This window comes from Schistocerca americana, chromosome 3, assembly GCF_021461395.2.
Source record: "Schistocerca americana isolate TAMUIC-IGC-003095 chromosome 3, iqSchAmer2.1, whole genome shotgun sequence".
NCBI classification, from domain to species: domain Eukaryota; kingdom Metazoa; phylum Arthropoda; class Insecta; order Orthoptera; family Acrididae; genus Schistocerca; species Schistocerca americana.
In genome coordinates this window covers 314,277,966-314,302,221 of record NC_060121.1, presented here as the reverse complement: position 1 = coordinate 314,302,221, position 24,256 = coordinate 314,277,966, and positions in this window count along the sequence as shown.

Below are 24,256 nucleotides of genomic sequence, written 5' to 3'. Positions count from 1 at the left end.
TTTCATTGCTTTGACTGAATGTCGCGTATGTTACATCACCGACACCTGCAGGATCCTTGGCAGTAGCTGGTACTTGGTTTGGAACAGTGTTTTCGAACATACACATACATGCTCCAAACAGACTCCATCAGGGTGTGTTAGCAGTGAGATGAGAAGATTCGTCTTGCCACAGTTGAATGGGCCTACAATTATCGTTCGTAAATTATCAGGTAGGAGTAGCCCATTCCTCTTCTTCTTCCAGTATTCTACCGCTCCATCACAGGACCAGTCACTTACAACAATGTTCTGACGCTGTACCCACCTGGCCATTTTATGTTAATTGTATTCGCAATCGCGAATAATGACAACTATCAGCCAAACGGTAAGGATACCACTCACGATAAGCGGGAAACCGAGTTCGAGTCACGGTCTGGCACGAATTTTCATTGTCGTCATTCCACTCTACAGCTGATGGTTGTCATTATTCGCAATTGCGAATACATTTAATGTATTTCATAACGGCTGTAGTCACCGCATGTCCAAAGAAACTTTGCATCGTAATCAGAATAACACAGGCACTGCACTATCGTACATCAGATTTTGGTGTTTAATGGGCTTTCATTGAAAAATGAACGCTTGTAACAGTAATATATGTAGCCTCTACAGCGCAGTCATCTTACATTATATAATGGCAGGGTAGTTAAATAAGAAAATCTAACAATATTGTCACGTAGAAGAAGGTGTAAGTAGATGAATGACGAACACTAACTTCACTTAACGAAGGTTTATTCAGCACTTGCACATTCAAGAGCGCGGGGGGTAACTGCCTCCGGCCAGAATACATACAGTATATATACAGCTACAGAACAATGATTCTTTACATTTGTGGATACTTCAAGAAGGTAGTCGAACCGAATATAGAAATTAAAATTGAACAGTCCAGGTGGGTTACGAACTCACGACCCTCCATGCAGTAGCTTAGCATCATAACCACTACACCACGGTGCTACACAGTTTCTTCTGCTACATTGCTCCCTCCATAAGAAAACAATGTCTCGGTGTTACGACGTCCTAGTCCGTGAACGAGTCATCGGTCCTGCATACTTCGACTCCCTATGACTGATTCTCGCCATGGCGGTGATCTTCTTAGAACTTCTTTTGCCGCTACGCTCTTCGTTACCTTTCCGCTTGTTGCCTGTCGCTGGAGCTTCGAATTTACCCTGGGTTGCAGGATCCTTATAGGGCTTCATTCGAAGGACGTGGACCATATCTCTGATCTTTCGTCGTCTTGTGTCGGGATCGAAAACTTCAACTTCGTAAGTAACATCAGACAAGAGTCTTAAAACCCTATAAGGTCCAAAGTAGCGCCTGAGGAGCTTCTCAGAGAGACCAACCTTCCGAACAGGAGTGAAGATCCACACGAGGTCACCAGCCTGGTAGACAACAGGGCGGTGGCTCGCGTCATACCTTTGCCGATCGTTTTCTTGAGCCTGCAGCTTGCGGAGTCGAGCTAACTGCCGAGCTTCCTCAGCTCAAAAATTGTAAAAACTACTGTGTTATATTAAGAAAAGTTATTAAAAAATCCAGGAGTATGTGTATCATGTCTGAAATCAGCAACTCTGATAATAAGATTAAAAAAATTTGGAATATTATTAAAAGAGAAACAGGTCAACCAAGAGCAGAGGAAGACAGTATTACCATTAAATTGAATGAAAACTTTACGAACAAAAAGTCAGAAGTTGAAAATATTTTTAATAATCATTTTCTAAATGTTGTGGATATAGTAGGAGCCAGGTGTTCATTAGAAGATGCTAGGCTGTTAATGGAAGAGGCCATACCTATGCAATTTGATGCAATTGAAATCTCACCCACTTCTCCCTCTGAAATTAGGAAAATAATAAACTTGCTTAAAAGCAAAAACTCACATGGAATTGATGGCATTTCCAGCAAAATACTAAAAGCTTGTTCTCAACAGATAAGTAAGATTCTCAGCCACCTGTGTAATAGCTCTCTGGAACAGGGCATTTTCCCTGATAGACTGAAATATGCTATTGTTATATATTTGCATAAAAAGGGGGATAGATCTGATGTCAACAATTACCGTCCAATCTCCCTTCTAACAGCTTTATCCAAAATTTTTGAGAAAGTAATGTATTCAAGAGTAGCTTCACATATCTGTAAAAATGAAGTACTAACAAAATGTCAGTTTGGTTTCCAGAAAGGTTTCTCAACAGAAAATGCCATATGTGCTTTCACCAGTCAAATTTTGAATGATCTGAATAACCGAACACCACCCATTGGGATTTTTTGTGATCTCTCAAAGGCTTTTGATTGTGTAAATCATGAAATTCTGCTAGACAAGCTCAAGTATTGTGGCATGAGTGGGACAGTGCACAAATGGTTTAATTCGTACCTAACTGGAAGAGTGCAGAAAGTTGAAATAAGTAGTTCTCGTAACATGCAAAGATCAGCACATTCCTCAAACTGGGGAACTATCAAGAATGGGGTTCCACAAGGGTCAGTCTTGGGTCCTTTATTGTTCTTATTATATATTAATGACTTGCCATTCTATATTCATGAAGCGGCAAAGTTAGTTCTCTTTGCTGATGGTACAAGTATAATAATCACACCTGAGAAACAAGAATTAACTGATGAAATTGTCAATACTGTCTTTCAGAAAATTACTAAGTGGTTCCTTGTAAACGGACTCTCACTGAATTTTGATAAGACACAGTACATACAGTTCCGTACAGTGAATGGTATGACGCCATTAATAAATATAGACCATAATCAGAAGCATATAGCTAAGGTAGAATATTCCAAATTTTTAGGTATGTCCATTGATGAGAGATTAAATTGGAAGAAACACATTGATGATCTGCTGAAATGTTTGAGTTCAGCTACTTATGCAATAAGGGTCATTGCAAATTTTGGTGATAAACATCTTAGTAAATTAGCTTACTACGCCTATTTTCACTCATTGCTTTCATATGGCATCATATTTTGGGGTAATTCATCACTGAGGAATAAAGTATTTATTGCACAAAAGCGTGAAATCAGAATAATACCTGGAGTCCACCCAAGATCATCCTGCAGACATTTATTTAAGGATCTAGGAATATTCACAGTAGCTTCTCAGTATATATACTCTCTTATGAAATTTGTTATTAACAACCAAACCCAATTCAAAAGTAATAGCAGTGTGCATAACTACAATACTAGGAGAAAGGACGATCTTCACTATTCAAGATTAAATCTAACTTTGGCACAGAAAGGGGTGAATTATACTGGCACTAAAGTCTTTGGTCACTTACCAAATAGCATCAAAAGTCTGACAGATAACCAACAAGTATTTAAGAAGAAATTAAAAGAATTTCTGAATGACAACTCCTTCTACTCCATAGAGGAATTTTTAGATATAAATTAAGAAAAAAAAGGAAAAAAAACCAAAACAAAAATATTAAAAAAATAAAAAAATAAAAATAAAAATAAAAAATAAAGAAAAACAAAAAAACACAAAAAAATAAAGTTGTTATATTAACTTAAGTATGTTGTTAAATTAACCTAATTATGTCATGTATTGGAAAATTCGACTCGTTCCACATCATTACAAAATATCGTATTCATGATCCATGGGACTAGTATTAATCTAATCTAATCTAATCTGGTTAACACCTGGGCGATGTAGTCGTCGTCCACGTCATCAGGATGTAACGAAAACACAGTGTCCATCGTCGTAGTCGCCTCACGCCCATGCACCTGGAAAAATGGAGCAAATCCTGTGGTGTCTTGTTTGGCGGTGTTGTAGGCAAACGTAATCTCAGTTGCTCTGCTCAACATTGACAATCATTGATTGCATGTCGGCCAAGGTCTTATTAAGACGTTCAGTAAGTCCGTTAGTTTGCGGGTGCTAGGCAGTCGTCATGAGATGAGTAATGTTGCACCGACGGTTTATCTCTGTCGTAAGATTCGATTGAAAAATTTTTCTCCCACCGTAATTAACGACCTTGGGCACCGTGTTTTCCTACAATGTCTCCCACGATGAATTTGACTACCTGGGATGCTTCGGCTGTTTTCACGGCTTTTGTAATGGCATAGCGTGTCAGATAATCAGTGCAAACAATAATCCATCCATTGCCAATAGCAGACGTTGGAAATCGTCCGAGGAGGTCAATCCCAACACGCTGGAAAGGCGTTTCGGCTGGTGGAATTGGCATGAGTCGATCAGATGGTTTCTGAGGAACTGCCTTTCTCCTCTGGCACTCTCGACTGTGCGACACATAGTGACGGACACTCCTAAATAAACCTGGCCAGAAAAATCTCTTGTGGATTCTATCGTATGTCTTAATAAATCGTAAATGTCCGGCCTCAGGTGTGTCATGGAATTTCTGTAGAACATCTAAGCAAATGTGTTTACGAATCACTGGCTACACTTTTGTTTTAGGGAGCAAGAAACAACTGAGGTCATATGTGATAATCACTGGTAGCCGCCTCTTTCCAAACGGATCAAAGTTTTTCTTGCAAAGTAGTACTTTTACTTCCTCTGACCGATTTAAGGCAAGCATAGTTTGAGATATCTTGGCGTCCTTCTTCTGCTCAGCAGAGAGATCCTGGAGTACAGCGAGACAGTCACTATCTTCATCAAAGTCTTGATGGTCTTGCACAGGGTTTCTTGAGAGACAGTCAGCATCTTGATGTTTTCTTCCACTTTTGTACACTATGGTAATGTCATACTCTTGAAGACGTAGCGCCCACCTGGCGAGTCGTCCTGTTGGATGCTTAAGACCTGTCAACCAACAAAGTGAATGATGGTCTATAACAACTGTGAATGGCTTTCCATAGAGATATTGTCGAAATCTGCACGTGGCCCAGATCACAGCAAGACATTCTCTTTCTGTAGTTGAGTAGTTTCTCTCTGCTTTTGTAAGTGTCCTAGAAGCATTTCCATCCGAAATTTGCACCAGAATAGCACTAATCCCATACCCGCTGGCATCTGTGTGTAGTTCTGTAGGTGCTCTCTCATCATACAGACCAAGTACAGGGTCAGTCCTTAGAGCTTTTCGCAGCACATCGAAAGAATTTTGTGGAGCACCACCCCAGATAAATTTAGCATCAGCTTTTAGCAAATCTTGTAGTGGCCTGGCTTTGATACAAAAGCCTTTGATAAAACGACGGTAATAAGAACATAATCGGAGGAAGCTTCTCACATCTCTGATACTTTTAGGAATAGGAAATTCCGTTATAGATCTCACCTTTTCTGGGTGTGGCCGCACACCTTCGTTTGACACAAGGTGTCCAGATATTTTGATTTCTTTTGCTTCAAAGAGACACTTTTTTGGATTAAGTTTCAGCCCGCCTAGTTGGAGACACTTAAAAATGGCTCTCAATCTTTTTATATGTTCATCAAATGTCTCTGAGAACACAATAATGTCATCTAAATAACAAAGGCACATCGTCCACTTCAGGTTCCTTAGAAGATTATCCATCATCCATTCAGAAGTTGCTGGTGCATTACACAAACCAAACGCCATTACCTTAAACTCATGCAGGTCCTCAGGGGTGATGAATGCAGTTTTCTCACGATCAGCCTCATCTCCTTCGATCTGCCAGTGTCCCAAGTACATGTCCATCGTTGAGAAAAACTTAGCCCCATTCAGACACTCTAGTGTATTGTCAATTCGTGGGAACGGGTAAACGTCCTTTTCAGTTACCTTATTAAGCTTCCTGTAATCAACACAAAAGCGCCAACTGCCATCATTCTTCCTGACGAGGACCACTGGTAACGACCATGGGCTCTGCGAAGGCTGAATGATGTCATTCTTCATCATTTTCTCTATCTGGTCGCGAATTATTTGACGTTCCGTTGCTGACACATGGTATGCTCTCTGGCTTATTAGTTAATGGTCTCCAGTGCTAATCCGGTGCTTCACCTTCGATTTGTCTAATTTGCTCCTCACCTGTGGATTGAAGCATTCAGAGAACTCTTGAAGAATGGCAGGTAGCTTCTTCTGTTGTTCCTTAGTGAGATCTAGTGACAGTCGAGCTAGAAGAATTTGTCTCGTAGTGGTAGCGCAAATTTCGCCCACTGACTCAGCATGGGAGGTTTCTATGATGCTCAGATGTTCTTCAATTAACGGCTCAGCGTTTGCTACGCACATGCGTCTTGGAAGGATCTGCGGTTCTCGGCGACAGTTAACTATCCACAATTCACCGAATCCGTTCTTAAATGAGACGACAGAGGCTGGGATGACCAAGTTATTCTTCAGTGTTATGCTTCTCTTACATTCCACTACCAAGATCCATGGGTTGATGCATGGCGTGACATTTGACAGTTACCTTTCTAGTGCTGATTGCAGAAATGATCACTTCACCCAGCACACATAGTCTCAACACACTCAGGTCCCCATCTTCCTGTCCACAGTATGTCCTCTCGTCTAGCATAATCTTAGAGCGACCACAGTCTATGATTACCTGAAAAGCTTTCAAAAAGTCCCATCCAAGAATGGCGTCACGAGTACACTCTGGTAAGACGACGAATTCTAAGGGCTGTGTATAGCCACTTATATGCACATGAACGGTACATCTTCCTGTAGGTTTTACATATTTCCCATTAGACACCTTTAGCAGAGATGTTTTCCTGTGGACGAATACAATTTTCTGCAACTGGCGACGGTACTTCTCCGAAATAACTGAATATGATGCTCCAGAGTCCACAAGAGCTTGGTCTGGTGGGCCAACTATGAGGATATAGACGTAGTTTCCTATCATTTTTGTAGTGATCGACAGCGAAGGATTTTTCTCTTCGGCGCCCTCACCTCCAAGGAAGATCGCATCCTTTAGTTTTCCATGTTGCAGTGGCTAGGTGATCGGCTGCAGTTTCTAAACGGCGATGGAGACCTTGATGTTGAGGAGCGTCCTCTCCAGCGGCTAGCTTGAAGCGATGGTGACCTACGTCGTCCTGCACCCACATCTTCTTGATCATCTTCGTCATCCCGGAGTTGGCGTCGGCTAAGATCGGTCTGCTGTCTTCTGGCGCGGGCGTCATCAAATATCAGCCGCCTTTCTCGACAATAGCGTACCACATGTCCCAGTCGTCCGCAGTGGAAACATACTGGTTGGTTATCCTGAGTCCTCCAGGTGTCAGTCTTCCTTGGTGCCCAAACAGGTTCCTCATGTGGCATTGTAGGAACGTAAATTCGCTTGGGTCTCTACTTTTTTACCGTTTTAACCATGGACCTTGCTGTCGGTGGAAAGGCTTGCGTGCCTCAGCGATACAGATGGCCGTACCGTAGGTGCAACCACAATGGAGGGGTATCTGTTGAGAGGCCAGACAAACGTGTGGTTCCTGAAGAGGGGCAGCAGCCTTTTCAGTAGTTCCAGGGTCAACAGTCTGGTTGATTGACTGATCTGGCCTTGTAACACTACCCAAAACGGCCTTGCTGTGCTTGTACTGCAAACGGCTGAAAACGAGGGGAAACTACAGCCGTAATTTTCCCGAGGGCATGCAGCTTTACTGTATGGTTAAATGATGATGGCGTCCTCTTGGGTAAAATATTCCGGAGGTAAAATAGTCCCCCTTTCGGATCTCCGGGCGGGGACTACTCAAGAGGACGTCGTTATCAGGAGAAAGAAAACTGGCGTTCTACCGATCGGAGCGTGGAATGTCGGATCCTTAAATCTGGCAGATAGGTTAGAAAATTTAAAAAGGGAAATGGATGGGTTAAAGTTAGATATAGTAGTGATTAGTGAACTTTGGTGGCAGGAGGAACAACACTTTTGGTCAGATGAATACAGGGTTATAAATACAAAATCAAATAGGGGTAATGCAAAAGCATGGTTAATAATGAATAAAAAACAGGAGTGCGGGTAAGCTACTACAAACAGCATAATGAACGCATTATTGTGGTCAAGATAGACACGAAGCCCACGCATACTACAGTAGTACAAGTTTACATGGCAACTAGCTCTGCAGATGACGAAGAAATTGATGAAATGTATGATGAGATAAAAGAAATTATTCAGGTAGTGAAGGGAGACGAAAATTTAATAGTCATGGGTCACTGGAATTGGATAGTAGGAAAAGGTACAGCACGAAACGTAGTAGGTGAATATGGATTGGGGGGAAGAAATGAAAGAGGAAGACGCCTGGTAGAATTTTGCACAGAGCATAACTTAATCATAGCTAACACTTGGTTTAAGAATCATGAAAGAAGGTTGTATACATGGAAGAGGCCTGTAGATACTAAAAGGTATCAAATACATTATATAACGGTAAGACAGAGATTTAGGAACCAGGTTTTAAATTGTAAGACGTTTCCAGTGGCAGTTGTGGACTCTGACCACAATCTATTCGTTATGAACAGTAGATTAAAACTAAAGAAACTGCAAAAAGGTGGGAATTTAAGGAGATGCGACCTGGATAAACTGAAAGAACCAGAGGTTGTACAGAGTTTCAGGGAGAGCATAAGGGCACAATTGACAGGAGTGGGGGAAAGAAGTACAGTAGAAGAAGAATGGGTAGCTTTGAGGAATGAAATAGTGAAGGCAGCAGAGGAATCAAGTAGGAAAAAAGACGAGGGCTAGTAGAAATCCTTGGGTAACAGAAGAATATTGAATTTAACTGATGAACGGAGAAAATATAAAAATGCAGAAATTGAAGCAGGCAAAAAGGAATACAAACGTCTCAAAAATGAGATCGACAGGAAGTGCAAAATGGCTAAGCAGGGATGGCTCGAGGACAAATGTAAGGATGTTGAGGCTTATCTCACTAGGGGTAAGATAGATACCGCCTACAGCAAAATTAAAGAGACCTTTGGAGAAAAGCGAACCACTTGTATGAATATCAAGGGCTCAGATGGAAACCCAGTTCTAAGCAAAGAAGGGAAAGCAGAAAGGTGGAAGGAGTATGTAGAGGGTCTATACAATGGCGATGTACTTGAGGACAATATTATGGAAATAGAAATGTAGATGAAATGGGAGATACGATACTGCGTAAAGAGTTTGACAGAGCACTGAAAGACCTGAGTTGAAATAGGCTCCGGGAGCAGACAACATTTCATTAGAACTACTGACAGCTTGGGAGAGCTAGTCCTGACAAAACTCTACCATCTGGTGAGTAAGATGTATGAGACAGGCGAAATACCCTCAGACTTCAAGAAGAATATAATAATTCCAATCCCAAAGAAAGCAGGTGTTGACAGATGTGAAAATTACCGAACTATCAGTTTATAAGTCACATCTCCAAAATACTAACACGAATTCTTTACAGACGAATGGAAGAACTGGTAGCTGCCGGCCTCGGGGAAGATCAGTTTGGATTCCGTAGACATATTGGAATACGTGAGGCAATACAGACCCTACGACTTATCTTAGAAAACAGATTAAGGAAAGGCAAACCTACGTTTCTAGCATTTGTAGACTTAGGGAAAGTTTTTGACGATGTTGACTGGAATACTCTTTCAAATTCTGAAGGTGGCAGGGGTAAAATACAGGAAGCGAAAGGCTACTTACAATTTGTACAGAAACCAGATGGCAGTTATAAGAGACGAGGGGCATGAAAGGGAAGCAGCGGTTGAGAAGGGAGTGAGACAGGGTTGTAACCTCTCCCGATGTTATTCAATCTGTATATTGAGCAAGCAGTAAAGGAAACAAAAGAAAAATTCGGAGTAGGTCTTAAAGTCCATGGAGAAAAAATAAAAACGTTGAGGTTCGCCGATGACATTGTAATTCTGTCAGAGACTGCAAAGGACTTGGAAGAGCAGTTGAAAGGAATGGACAGTGTCTTGAAAGGAGGATACAAGATGAACAACAACAAAAGCAAAACGAGGATAATGAAATGTAGTCGAATTAAATCGGGTGATGCTGAGGGAATTAGATTAGGACATGAGACACTTAAAGTACTAAAGGAGTTTTGCTATTTGGGGAGCAAAATAACTGATGATGGTCGATGTAGAGAGGATATAAAATGTAGACTGGCTATGGCAAGGAAAGCGTTTCTGAAGAAGAGAAATTTGTTAACATCGAGTATAGATTAAGGTGTCAGAAAGTCGTTTCTGAAAGTATTTGTATGGAGTGTAGCCATGTATGGAAGTGAAAAATGACGATAAATAGTTTGGACAAGAAGAGAATAGAAGCTTTCGGAATATGGTGCTACAGAAGAATACTGAAGATTAGATGGGTAGATCACACAACTAATGAGGTATTGTATAGGATTGGGGAGAAGAAGAGTTTGTGGCACAACTTGACTAGACGAAGGGATCAGTTGGTAGGACATTTTCTGAGGCATCAAGGGATGACCAATTTAGTATTGGAGGGCAGCGTGTCGGGTAAAAATCGTAGAGGGAGACCAAGAGATGAATACACTAAGCAGATTCAGAAGGATGTAGGTTCCAGTAGGTACGGGGAGATGAAGAAGCTTGCACAGGATAGAGTAGCATGGAGAGCTGCATCAAACCAGTCTCAGGACTGAAGACCACAACAGAAACAAGGGAAATGAAAGACGAGAGATTGGGTTCAATGTCTGTTCCACTTCCTCCCTTATGACCTCTCGAAGCGTCTCGGTTTTTTGCTCGCCGTGCGATCCAAGTGCCTTCTGAACTTCCTCTTTCACTATCTGACGAAGAACACTTGTGAAATCAGTTCCTTCCCCCATCACACACACCGATACGACATTTGGAAGTCGTTCAAACCTCTTGCGTGTCATTCTTTTTTGATGCATTGTCTCGATATACTGGCACCATTTTACGAAATCATCTGCTGTCGAAACCTCCTTCAGGAGTAGGGCTTGACACATGTCCTCAGCAACATCCTTCATGAGATGTGCAACCTTATCTTCCTCCTTCATTCTAGGGTCCACTATTTTACGCAGCTCCAAGGCGTCTTGAATGTAGGATGCTGTAGTTTCTCCTGAACGCTGTGCCCTGCACTTTAATTTATCTTCAGCTTTGGCTTCTGTCGTTATGTGTCGACGAAATACTCGCGCAGTTCCGCCAGGAATACCACCCAGCTTGTGAACTTCTCCTCGTTGTTTTCATACCATTAGTTGGTAGTGCCCTCCAAGTAGAATAATACGTTAGCCAAACACACGGTGTCATCCCATTTGTTAAATTTGGATATATGCTCATATACCTTTCAGACACTTGTTTGGATCTTGGCCACCGTCACCAGAGACCCCGGAAGGATGTCTCATGTGGTGGCACACAGGTGCTGTCATCGTAACGTCCTCTTCTTCTTCTGCCTCCGACAGATTGCGATCTGTTGAATATTGCTCGGACTCGCGGTTTCTCGCCACGTACACGGAGGCTCTGTCGTGGCATGATGGGAGCCACTGTGTCGTCGATAATGTGCGCTATCACAAGTTCCAATACACAGAATAATGTCACGTAGAAGAAGGTGTAAGTAGATGAATGACGAACACTGACTTCACTTAACGAAGGTTCATTCAGCACTTGCACATAGAAGAGCGCGAACCGAACTTCCTCTGACCAGAACTCATACAGTATATATATACAGCTATAGAACATTCCAGTACAATGATTCTTTACATTTGCGGATACTTCTAGGATGTAGTTCAACCGAACATAGAAATTAAAATCGAACAGTCCAGTGGAGTTTTGAACTCATGACACTCCAGGCAACAATTTAGTATCATGACCACTACACCACGGTGCTTCTCAGGTTCTTGTGCGACAATACATATAATTTACAATTCAGAAATGATACATAGGCTGCACTAGATCAACAACAAAAAACCTGATTCATTTTTTACAGTATTTCCTGAATAACAATTTCTTGTGTGCAGTAAACTCTGCATGTATTTCTCTGAAACTAATGGGTGTTCCTTCAGCATTTTCTTTTGACACCGTATTGGTACATTCTTCCAAATCATTTACATGCACACTGCACATACAGGATAGTTCATAATGTCTTTATACACAGTCTGAACACATGACAGACCACAGCTCAGTCTTTCCAGCACAAGGGATAGCAGCATTCGTAGGCCAAACAAGTTTGTGACGATGGAGTGTTGCAGATAAATGGATCGACCTCCAGATCACACCATGAGTGGGATACCGTCATACAATGATGATCAGTCCAGCATAGTACATGTATGGAGATGGAGAAAAATTGGAGGTCATCTATTGGTTGATGTAGTGCTCTGCACGGCACAGTTCATCCCATTCCAACTCCATAAACTGCACTTTAACACTGCTCGATGCATTTTCAATCTCTAGCACAGCAGGGCCGTCACTGTTGACTGATGTTTCTACACCTATATTTAAGCACATTAAACTGCTACCTGTTAAATTATAAGATGAAGAGAAAAGCACCAGAGCACTGGGAGGAATCGACAGCATCTCATCCACCACATCAACTCTCTGTCCTTGTAGTAACATTGGAATGTCCTGGGATGGTACATATGTCACAGACCAGTATGGACCTGCACCATATGGTGAAGTGCCCCAGCACGGTTCTTGTGAGAGTTGGGAAGTTGCTGGGTGTCTTCATTACACGAATCAATGAGTGGGATGGATAATAGCAGCACAAGGTCCTCTATAGTGCTGCTATTGCTGCTGCTAATATGCCAGAGTTCGATGGAAGTCCCGACGAGCAGATGATATGTAATGGTTGTCCATACACTCTGAATGTTGCTGCTGGTCTGGACACACCAGAGGCCACTAAACAAAGAAGAAGAAACAATAAGCATATACAGACAATTACATGGAGTTGAACGAAGAGGGGGAACCTGACAAAGAAGAGGAAGAACCTCTACATACAGTAATAGTAACAACGACACTCTCAGTCGAATGTTTGAGAAGGAAGGCGAGTTTGGGTTGGAACGACGTTAAGAGGCATCAACATCTGCGGTATGAGCAGAGGATCTGGACTTCCAAGTAGCCACAGCTGTGCTGGCCCATGTTCCACCTTTATTTAACAATCTTGTGAAAGAACAAGGCAAAGCTGATACACTGAAGGGCTTCCGGGAGGAATTAGAACAAGAGCACCCAGTGTCAGGCTACTCTCTAGAGAATGGAACTTCGTGCTTCCATAGAGGGTACAATGGGAGGCTGAAGACCTGCCTACCTAAGGAGATGGTACCGGCAATATATAAATCTTTCTACCACACCCTGTGTGGTGCGCACATGGGGCACCTGAAGTCTAAGATTAAGGAATACATCATGTGGAAAGGAATGGGTGCCGAGATTAGGGGGATGGCTCATATGTGCCAAGAGTATAAGGGAACCAATTCCGACACCAGATTCGGGAGTGGATTCCTTCATTTGATGCAGGAAATGCGATCCCTTGATAAATCGTTTACTGACTATTTGAGTACTGAGTCCATCTGAGCCAAATCAATATGAGGAGTGTAACACTGGAGTTTGAAGAGTAAGGCTTGATGAAATTGGGACAGCACAGTCTTGGAACCTGGAAATGTGACCCGACACCAGTGTGTTTCTGTTTAAGCGAGGGATGTTGGTACATCTGGAACAATGTACCGACATTCAGCACGGCTGTTGCCAAAGATTTCATGGCGCATTGGCATATTGGAGGTGTACACACACATGGATGCAAGACTTTTTTAAGCAGTGCAAAGTGGAACGAAGGTGTTTCGCCTACAGGTGAGGGCAGGCTCGCTTGAGGGAGCCGCAGGTGGAGCGAGGCAGGTCCAGGTCTACAGTGTGGCCAGGAGAGAGTTCACAGGGGGTGGGCAACAGTGGAGCCAGAGTGTCCCTGAGCCACGAAACGATTCAGCTTGATGCTGCATACAGCAGTTAGTTGTGTCTCACATTACTTGTGAATGCCAACACTTGAAGAAATTGTCGTGAGGGCCATTGTATTACTCAATGAGCTTATCCCTGTGGTAAAGTCCTGTGCTCGACCACTGTGAAGGGAGAATGCACGATAACTGATAGTTTGGTTCTTGAAGCTATATTTCGAAAGGCAAATGCTTTTCTTGACGGTCGTTATTCTCAGAGTTCCATGTGTTTCAGTGCTCCCCATTCTGGTTGGGCGTGACTCTGTTCTTGTTTAACACTTCTGTCTTTGCCAAACATTTCCAACTGATAAGTTGGTTTTTCTTTTCCTAAAATCATTGTCCTTTAAGCAGGCTTTGTCTTCCATATATTTTTTGAAATGTGTAATCTCATATACTTTCTCTGTTTCAGAAGTCAAACTGGTTGCTTATGTAATGATTTGTTGGCTGTTAAATATGTAGCAAGCTGTATTTGTATGGTAGTTTGTTGAGGCTGAAGCAACTGTTCCAATGCAAGGCACAGGCGTAGTGTTTTGGACGACTGTTAACTGGCTTGATAACTCCGATATTGCATTCGTGATAGTTACACTGTTTAAAGGTTTCATTGAGTTAAATCTACTATGTATTGCGTTGGTAAAGTGAAGTTGATGTAGATTTCTGATGGCCTTCTGGCCGTTTTATCACCATTGGTATTCTGTAGACCAGTTAATTTCTTTAAATTATGTGAGGTGAAATAAGGGCTAATGTACGCTTTACCTTTCCTATATTGGAATTTGTTTAATATTTGGAGGGGCTATGCTGAGTATCTGTTTCCTGATTTTTCTGTATTAATCGTTTTTAGTCACTAACTATTAAAAGGATCTAACGACCGCATTATTTTTTCTACATTGAAATCTGTTTAATGTTTGAATAGATTAGTGCCTGACATATGTATTTATATTTTCTTTAACATCTGGTATGTACTAGTGTTCGTTTACCTTTGCTATATTCAGATCATTTTGACATTTTAAGGGGCTAGTTCCCGATGGTTTATTTCCTGTCTTGGATCTCAACGTAAGGAAAGACTAATAATCGTAACTTGTCTCAGATAATCTAACAGTTGTCCCCTCTATTAATTAAGTAAATGGTCTGCAAAGCCTTTGAGTGTTAATTGCCAGCATGTTAAACAACATATTTGGCAACAGTTGTTTACTAATTGCTGAAGTGATATATTGCTCGTGTACCGATGTTCACTGTTGTTGTCTAATAAATATGTTTCAATATTGAAGTTAGTTCGTCGCTCGATTGCATACTATACCAGGATCCCTGAATCCTAGCTATCATGCTCTAAAAAAAAGTGTAAGTTGGCGTAATGGGACTGTTGCTCTGAAACATTTTTTTAGATCATTTCAATCGTCTGCAACCTAGAATCAAATTTACAGTAAAAACTGAAAAGCATGGCAAACTTCCTTTTCTTAATGTTTTGGTTCTCTGGGACATAGTGTATGTCGTAAACGTATGTCTACTAACCGTTATCTTCATGCGATCTTCTGTTATCCTCCATTCGAGTCCATTGGGGTCTTGTGGACTTTGGTGAAGGGAGCCTACACCACTTGTGATGCAGAAAATTTTATGCAGAAATTGGACTATTTTGAATCTGTTTTTAAGTAGAATGGTTATACTGACAAAGAAACATGTCATGCCCTTCTGTTCGGACTGCCGGGGAACCATCAGGAGATAACTGTAATCTTTTACTTTTTTACCTTTTGCTGGGAGTATATCCTCGACAATTTAAAGAATTTTAAGAAGATGTGACATCAAAAGTGCATTTATGCCACCAGCTAAGAGTAGGGCCGTTCTTGGATCGATGAAGAATGACTAGGGATTGAGTAAACCTGGAGTAATAACATTCCTTCTCATTTTGGGATGGCTTACATAGGCAAAACTGTTTGTGTAATTCAGGACCGACGTGTAGGACACCACCGTCACACTGGTTTGCTCCAGTCAGAGAAATCGGCTATGGGAGAACACTGTCTTAATGAGGCTGATAAAATGTTGTATAATGAGACGTAAATGACGCTCCTCCTTCTCAATGCTAGGAATGTGTTCTAAAGAAATCTGTTGATATTCAATTATCTGATAATATTATTAATAGGGGTAAGGGTTTTTCCCTTAAGGAAAACATGGAATCAGATTTTGTATGATACTAAACAACAGTGGTAATCATTTCTACCAGTGGATTCTTTTAATCACTGTTCTGCTAGCAACACATCGTTTTTCCTATTTCTCTCATCGATATGCTACTAATTCACTTGCACTTGAGGGAAGCAGCAAAGGTGGGCCAGCTGCAATGTGTAAAGGAGCCACCAACTCTTTTGGAGACCCAATTTTGGCGAGCATCAGTATATCCACCTGAAGATGGCGACCAGTTGATCAGCTGAAATATTCTTTCAAAATGACATTATCTGGCTCCATACACAAGAACAGTATCATTAGCCAATATGTCGGGGAATTCTACATAATCACATCAAGACCCTTTACAGGAGGATATGCTTAATCTTGTCAGGAAGCTTGATGAACTTCACAGTAGAAAAAAATCTGATGACTGCAGTTTTGTTCTTAATGATATGTCATAACGAAGGTATTATTCCTAAATTTTGAAGAATTACCCTTTACATTGATATGAAAATGGCTAATAAGAACAATAATTCTGCCAGGTTTGCTCTAGTACGTGAATACATACACTTTACTCGAAGACAATTGGATTTGATGTCGAAGGATTTCCATTATTTGCATTTGAACATTTCAACTTGGCTATTAACCTCATTCTGGGAATGGGTGGATAGTTCCTCATGGGGATTTTCAGATATGGCGCGGAGGAGCACTGTCAGCTGAACACTCATCTTAGTTTTACTGACTTTGTGCTCAATCCACCATATCTGATGATGACACCCATCAACAGATTATGATTAATCCCACTAAAAAGGAAATGGATGCTGCTCTGTTATCGGTCATACAGAGAGAGGTAGGATTATATTGTGGTCCCACACTGAGGAGTACTCCTGTTACTGAGTTCATTTGTGCAATTGGGCAAGCTGTGTCCCAATTTCCTGCGGACCATGTGGAGGAAATCAGGCACAAGGTCTCTCACAACCTTCATCGATAACCATCCCCATGAACAACATTTTATTTCAGAAAGGGGTGTCCATCTGGTCCATGACAGAAGATCAGGATTTACCTATTCTTCCAGCCGCCAGTGGCAATGCCATGGTCCTTCTCTCACACAGGGATTATTTGGATGAAATGTATCTTTCATTGGAGGACTCAGCATATCGAAGGCTAAGTAATGATCCTACAGAAAGAATGAAATGAAAGACTCTTTTGCTTCTTTAATAAGAACTCCTTTCCTCATTTGGTGTTTAAAAAAATTTCAGCCCGAAGTTACTGTTCTGCCAAAATTATTTGGTTTACCTAAGGTTCACAAGAATAGGATTCTCTTTGTACAATAGTGAGAAATCTGGATGCTTCTGCCTACAACGTGGCTAATTATTTAGCGCCTGTTCTCAGTCCCCACGTTGGAAAATGAGAAAAAAAAAATTTCTGATTCAGAGGAATTTATCTAGTAGTTGAAGTGTTTGTGTCTCAGTCCTTCAGGCCTCCCTGTTACGTTTGATGTTCTGTCACTTTTTACTCGGATTCGTCTGGAAGAGCCCTTGTTGTTAAATGGTGAGAAACTCGACGATGGAACAACCAAGTTATGTCGTGATGTGCTGAGATCGACGTATTTCTTATTTAACGACACAAATTGAGCGAACTGATGGAGTGGTTATGGAAGCCCTCTTTCCGCCATAGCCGCCTCAGGACTTCATTTCTTAAACCGACCTGTCTTTGGAGGTTCATTTATGAAAATTTCATGATTTGCCGTCTTTGAATAGTTTTTTAAATCGTTCTAATTCTCAATCAAATTAACGATTTAAATTGAAAAGAATGATTAACTTCCTTCTCTTGACGTTTTGGTTCACAGAAATGTCGATGGGACTTTGAAGCTTAGTGTATATCGTAAACATACAAGAGCTTAAGGCACAGGACATTGGCATTCATGGAACCAAGTGACGAACACAAAATAAGGAACATATTGTTTCATATAATGTATAATGTATCTGTAAGCAAAATATGTAGCATTATATTTCTTTGTTTTATCTGGAAAGTTAAGGTGTATAAGCAAATTAATTTCGTTCTAAGCGAAAAAAGGAAATAATCTTTTAAATCGATAACAGAGTTGCAGGTTCGACTTATCATCGTAAGAAAATTGAGCTTATACCATTATAGTTACTAGCCATGGTAGACAGGTATTTAAAATACATCACACATTATAATATTGTGTTAGTATTAACTCTATCTTATATCATAATGAGGTACTTTAAATAATAATTAATAATATAATTGACGCTATTATAATACTGGACAATGAACAACGATTTATGAATTTGACTTTCACAATAGTTTATTCATCTTAATATTGTATTTTTCTGAAGACCATCAGCCAAGACAAAGAATATAGTGTGAATGGCGCTTAAAAGGCTGTAATGGCTTTTTATGATTTCACATAATACAGGTAGTAGCCCAGAAAGACGACACAGTTTAAATTTCGTGCACATAACATCTCTGGAATCCTATGGAATTATGATAAGAGATCGAAAACGATGTGACTCACTTGAATTTTTCGCGACATATTACATTCAGAAAGTGAAGTCTGGGACTCAGATTAAAAGTATTAACGTATTATTCACACTATTGTAACTCAATTGAGGCAATATAAGTACTGTTTACATATTCCTAACTCAATTTGGGCTCTTTTATTGTGAAGTTGCATAACTTGGAATGCAATGACTTTCAAACAACACATGTGTGTTTTTTTGCATTTTTTCACACTAAAACCTTTCATTGGATTTGAATAATATGATACAAAGTAATATGAGCATATACATATATTACTTTCAGAAATGTACAAAAAATAACTGATTTTCTCAGAAGCAAATTCGGTGGACTTGTGCTGTTGTCGAAGTCACAATTCAGTTCATGATGACAGTAGTGGGTACAAATGGTTGGGTAAGAGTACTGAAAATGAAATTAACAAGAAAATTTGAAGCTACAGAAAGTGTTTTTGGGGGGAGGAATTACGGAACATGAATTGCATTGTGAGAAATCTGAAAAAAAAGACCAATGTGTCAATAAAATTATTAAATCGATGTGCATCTGTATGCAAATCTAGCTTTGACAAGATAGAAAGGCAAACAGGCAACTGTGAAATGCAGATAAATGCACTGGAGAAATCTGCAAGTACTGATTGTGTTAGTCAGCCAGCTATATTAAACAGGATATCTCATAGGGCTAGGGCCTTGCACAAAACTATTTAATGGGGAAAGCAGATATCATGCTCTGGATTTCTTGACAGCATACAGAGCTAATTTCATTATTGGCATTACAGATACTGCAAAAATAAAATAGTTAGAAGTCAACTGGAAGAGCGAGCTAAGACAGGGGCTGATCAGCAGGTTGAGCAGTTAATAGATTTTAATTGCTCTGAAACAATGTTTTTGGTCAAATACTGGGGCAACAAAACATATCCATTTGGGAAAAGAATGGCTGAACCTCTGGATGGGTATGATGTAGCTATTAATTACTGCAGAAAAAGTGGAGAGTAATGTGGCACTGTAATTATATTGACAGCAAAATTGTTTATAAACAAGTATATTTAAATAAATATTGCACAGATAAACTTTTGATTTGCAGGATTGAAAGTACTGCAAAGAGTGTGTGGGAAATGGAATACCAGTGGTGTGACGGCAGAACAGTGACGCAGCACGGAGATACAATGTCCACACTGTTTATTAGCAAGCATAGATACATAATACATGAAAGTGCTATGAGCATACTGAACATACTGTCCCCTACTACCTTATCTTCTTCTTCTTTTGCTACTGCCTTTGTACTGCATCGTGTGCAGGGCCAGCAGGATTAAGTGCGGATTTGGCATGGTTAATTTTTAAGGGGTGGCTGGACGCCCTTCCTGCCGCCACTCCATACCCCCTGGGACAGAATGAAGGTACAACAGCTGTCTGCGTAAATCATGAAAGAGTACGAATGTGTTTCAAATGTCTGTGAGTCGTGTAACTGAGGCGGGACATGAAGACCAGCCCAGTACTCACTTAGTGGGATGTGGAAAACCGCCTAAAAACCACATCCAGTCCGGTCGGCACACCAGCCTTCATCGTTTATCCGTCAGGCAGATTCGATCCAGGGCCGGCGGGCCTACCTGAGTTCAGGAAGCAGCACATTGGCGCTCTCGGCTAACCTGGCAGGTTACTATCTCCTACTACCTTATGGAGTAGCGATATTAGTTTACAGAGTCAGAGATGTTACACCGCCACACAACCCCCCCCCCTCTCACCGCTCTAGTGTAGAGGATGTGAGGAGAGGCTGTGGCAGGGCTCTGTCTGTCTGACGTAGGAGGCTTAGTGATGGTGGATATGATGGAAGAGATGCTGTAGTCAGCAGTGTGAGCTGGGGGGCGCACAGCATGCCCAAAATGGGACATTACTGGTGTGACTAACGGGTTGCCACCGCCGCCATTAGCATATAAGGAAGTAGTCTCAGTGGCGTCTTTAATTGTTGTGTCTCGGCAGCAACATTTGGAAAGGGAGACACGTTGGCTGCATTGCCCTGCACTGTTACATCGACAGAAGGCATTTCTGGGCCAGCTGTGGTGTAAGCTGGGACAGTGATGGTGGGTGTACCATCTGCTAAAGAATGAGAGGTGAGTCCTGCCATGTCAGCTTCTAATGATGTAGGCGTGGGATGCACGAAGCTGTGTGTGACAGTGTTTGCACCCGACTGCCTGTCCATGTAAACACTAGGTCAATATCACGTAACATGACGGATATGTCGTCAGGCAGAAAATCATGGAGATTCACATGCATTTGTAAATTGTCTAATGGATGCATAGGAGTCAAGGGGCCGGGAAGTGTCTCTTGTCCACTAAAGACCACATTCGTTTAAGCCAGCTCAATGGCTGTTGTTTGTTTTCCAGCAATTACAATGTCAAAAATGTTTGTATCACGTTTCAACACTCGGTATGGACCTGTAAATGGCAGTTGTAGGGCAGGTTGCACTGCTTCTGTACATAGCATCTCATGACAAGACATGGCCAGGCCTCTATGAATAAAACTTTGTTGTCTTATTTGATGGGAGGAGGGGTGGCACATGGATGTTTTGTATATGAGTGTGCAGGCAGATGACTATGTCTGGTAAGTCTTGGTCTGCTGGGACCATTTCGTGCACTATGAAATCAGCAGGTAGCGTGACGGGCTTTCTGTATAGTATTTCAGCGAGCAACGCTTCAAGGTCATCTTTATGTGCAATGCAAATGCCCAGGGGAACGCATGCAAAGGCCTCCAGCCATGATTCTGAGTGGCACATGACAGCAGCTTTCATCATTCAATGGCACCATTCCATGAGGCCATCGATTTGGGGTGCTAGGTGGTTGTGTGGAACCAGTAGCATCTGCATAGGTGGCATAAGTCATTGAATAGTTGGGATTCGAACTATCGATCCTGGTCCGACGTTAAGGAGGCCTGGCAGCTGAACCTGGCAATCCAACTGTTGAAGAAAGTTTTTCTACTGTCTCTGCTGATATGTCGGAAATGGGCATAGTTTCAACCGAGCCTGTCACGTGATCTATCATTGACGGAATGTAACAGTAACCAAGCCATTTGGGGAGTGGCCCTGTGATGTCAGTTTGGACTTTCTGGAACCGCCCCTCTGGAATTGGGAATTTGCCAAAGGGGGGCTATGCGTGGTGGCCAGTTTTGCCTGCTGGCACAGAATGCAAGACCTGGTACATGTGGCGCAATCCTTTTTAATGTTAAGGTAGATAGACCACTCCATTATGAGGCTACAGTAGGGCGCACACCAGGATGTGCAAGGTTGTGGAGAAGATCAAAAATTGTCCTTTGATAAGGCTTTGGACGGCTGGTCAGACCCACCCATTCGAAGTGTCACACCATATTTGTTGGGTCACGCTGGATAGCGTGCATTGTTCCAGTCTGGTGTCTGGTTGGTTAAACAAGATGTGGAGATCAGAATCTGTGACTTGTGCATCTGTGATTCTATCGAAGTTCAAATGGAAGGAGGTAGCTGTGATACAGAAAAGATATTTCATCACAATGTTATAAGCATCCGTCATGTATCACACGTCAGTGGTAAATTGTTCTGCAAAATATAGGTAGTGACGTCTCCTGGATGCAGAATCTGCCGACGGGCTGTGGAATGTGTCTGCAAATGGGCCATGGCCTGTATATATGGTAAGGAGTCTCCTCTGAACATCATCCTGAAAGTGACGAACTGCTTCATATATGGCTAGTAGTTCGTGGTCCTGAGTGGTTGAGTGATTTCGTCGATCTCTTGCTGTAAAGCAGCCCCAATCTCGTGATTGCTAACATAAAACATGATAATTAGATGTGCATTGGGCGATGGGTCGGTGAGAGTCAGAACTTGTGCATGTGTTCTTTCATTTCGTCGAAGGCCACGTGCATTTGTGGTGACCAATCGAGGCACCGTTTCCCAGATGTATTCTTACCACACTATGCTTGGGTGAGTGGTAGCAAAGTCTCAGAGCCACGTGCCAATTGCTTCCTGTGCAAATTTATGAGCCCCAAAAACCTATGCAGCTCTTGGTAGTTGTTGAGAGGTGGGTGGAGACGTATCAGGTAAGTTTTCTCAGGAGTAGGGCACATCTCAGATGCGTCGACGCGGTGTCTGACAAAGGTCACATGGGGTTGCCGAAGTTGGCATTTTAATCGTTTATCATGGGACCGTGAGAGGCCAGCTTATCAAGGACGATACGCAGGTGGTCATTGTGGTCTTGCAAAAACATTATGACGTCATCTAGATAGGCATAACAGAAAGGCAAATAGAACAATACTCTATCAATACATCTTTGCATTGTCTGTGCCGCGTTTTTTAGTCCGTACGACATGTAGAGGAACTCAGAGAGACCGAATGGTGTGATTGTCGCTGTTTTTGGTACATCTTCGTCTGCATTGGAATTTGCAGATATGCTATTTTGCAATCGACGACGCTGAAAATTTTTGCCCCAGCCAACACATGGGAAAAATCGTGCAATTTCAGAATGGTGCAGTTGTCAGTGTCTGTACGGGGGTTGAGGTGCCAGTAGTCACCACACAGGCGCCAAGTACTGATCTTATTGGGGACTAGTTTAATTGTGGAGGCTCAAACACTGTCTGATGGTCTCACTTTGCCAGCTCGTAAAAGTTCGTCCACCATAGATTTAGCCACTTAAACTTTGTGGGGAGCTAGGCAATGAGCGACCGACAGGGGACCTGGTGTGGTTGCAATGTGGTGAACTGTACCGTCCTACATGACACACAGTGTATGTGCTCTAATGGGATAGCGTGGAGCGAGTCCAGGAAGCAGGGCATGACATGATTCGCTGTCACCGTTTAGCGTCACACTCAAGTGGGGATTGTGACACTTCACTATCCTGAGAAGTGTCTGTAGTGGCAGCGCTATGGAAGTGATCGACATCGAGATGATAAAGGTCACTGAGATGCTGTTGAGATAGATGCTATAATGCGGTGGCACCCACGATTCGCCTCTGTAGTGGTTTGGTGGTGAGGCGAGTTACCTTATTGTCATGATGTAATGATGATTAGTTGGCTACTTTAAGTGTAGATGGTTGAAAAGTGCATTGATCTGTAGCTTCTTCAGGTTGAGAGTTGTGTCGAGCGACAGCAGTGTGACAGAAGGCATTCCAGTGCCGGCAAGTAGCATCGCTGACCACACCATGGATCGACTGCTGGCCATACCGTCGTAACAGGATGCCACGATTTAAATGTGGCAGTGGTTGGTCATGCGGGAGAAAGTCAGCTCACAGAACTTGTTCAACTGTCTCTGCTACTAGGAATTTCCAAGGTGTTTGTGTATATGTGCCGAGGTCGAACGTGATGTGTGCAGTTTCAGTAACTGCGATTACAGTGTCATTGCCTGCACGCAGTTGCAGTGGCGATGGCGACAGTGTAGCAGGCGCGAGAGGAGGCAATAGAGTCTTCACATTGGTCCTAGTATCGACGAGGAAATTCGAGTGCAGGGGCCTATTATGGACCAATAGTCAGGGACCACCTGCCCGTTGAAATGTTGCATCAGTGCTGTTTTGTGGTGGTGTGTAGAGGTGTCTTGTTAATGAAGTGTGGCATACTGTGCCTACATCATGTCGCAATAGTTTAAGTGGACGCAGGGTTGTCTGCAGTACTGTGTTTCCTGCCTAGTTCTGGTGTGAAACCAGCAGCAGTGTTGTTGTACGTTGGGCGTGGGAGCAGACGATGCTCTTGGTCGGTGCCCAGCTAGAAGGGCGACAACCTCGGCTGTCGCGGTAGGCGACTGTTGTCTGCTGAGCTGTGAAAGGTGTTCGGTGTAGTATAGGTGGGGGGACAGCGTGGTTCAGGTCGACCTGGCCCTCACTGGGCG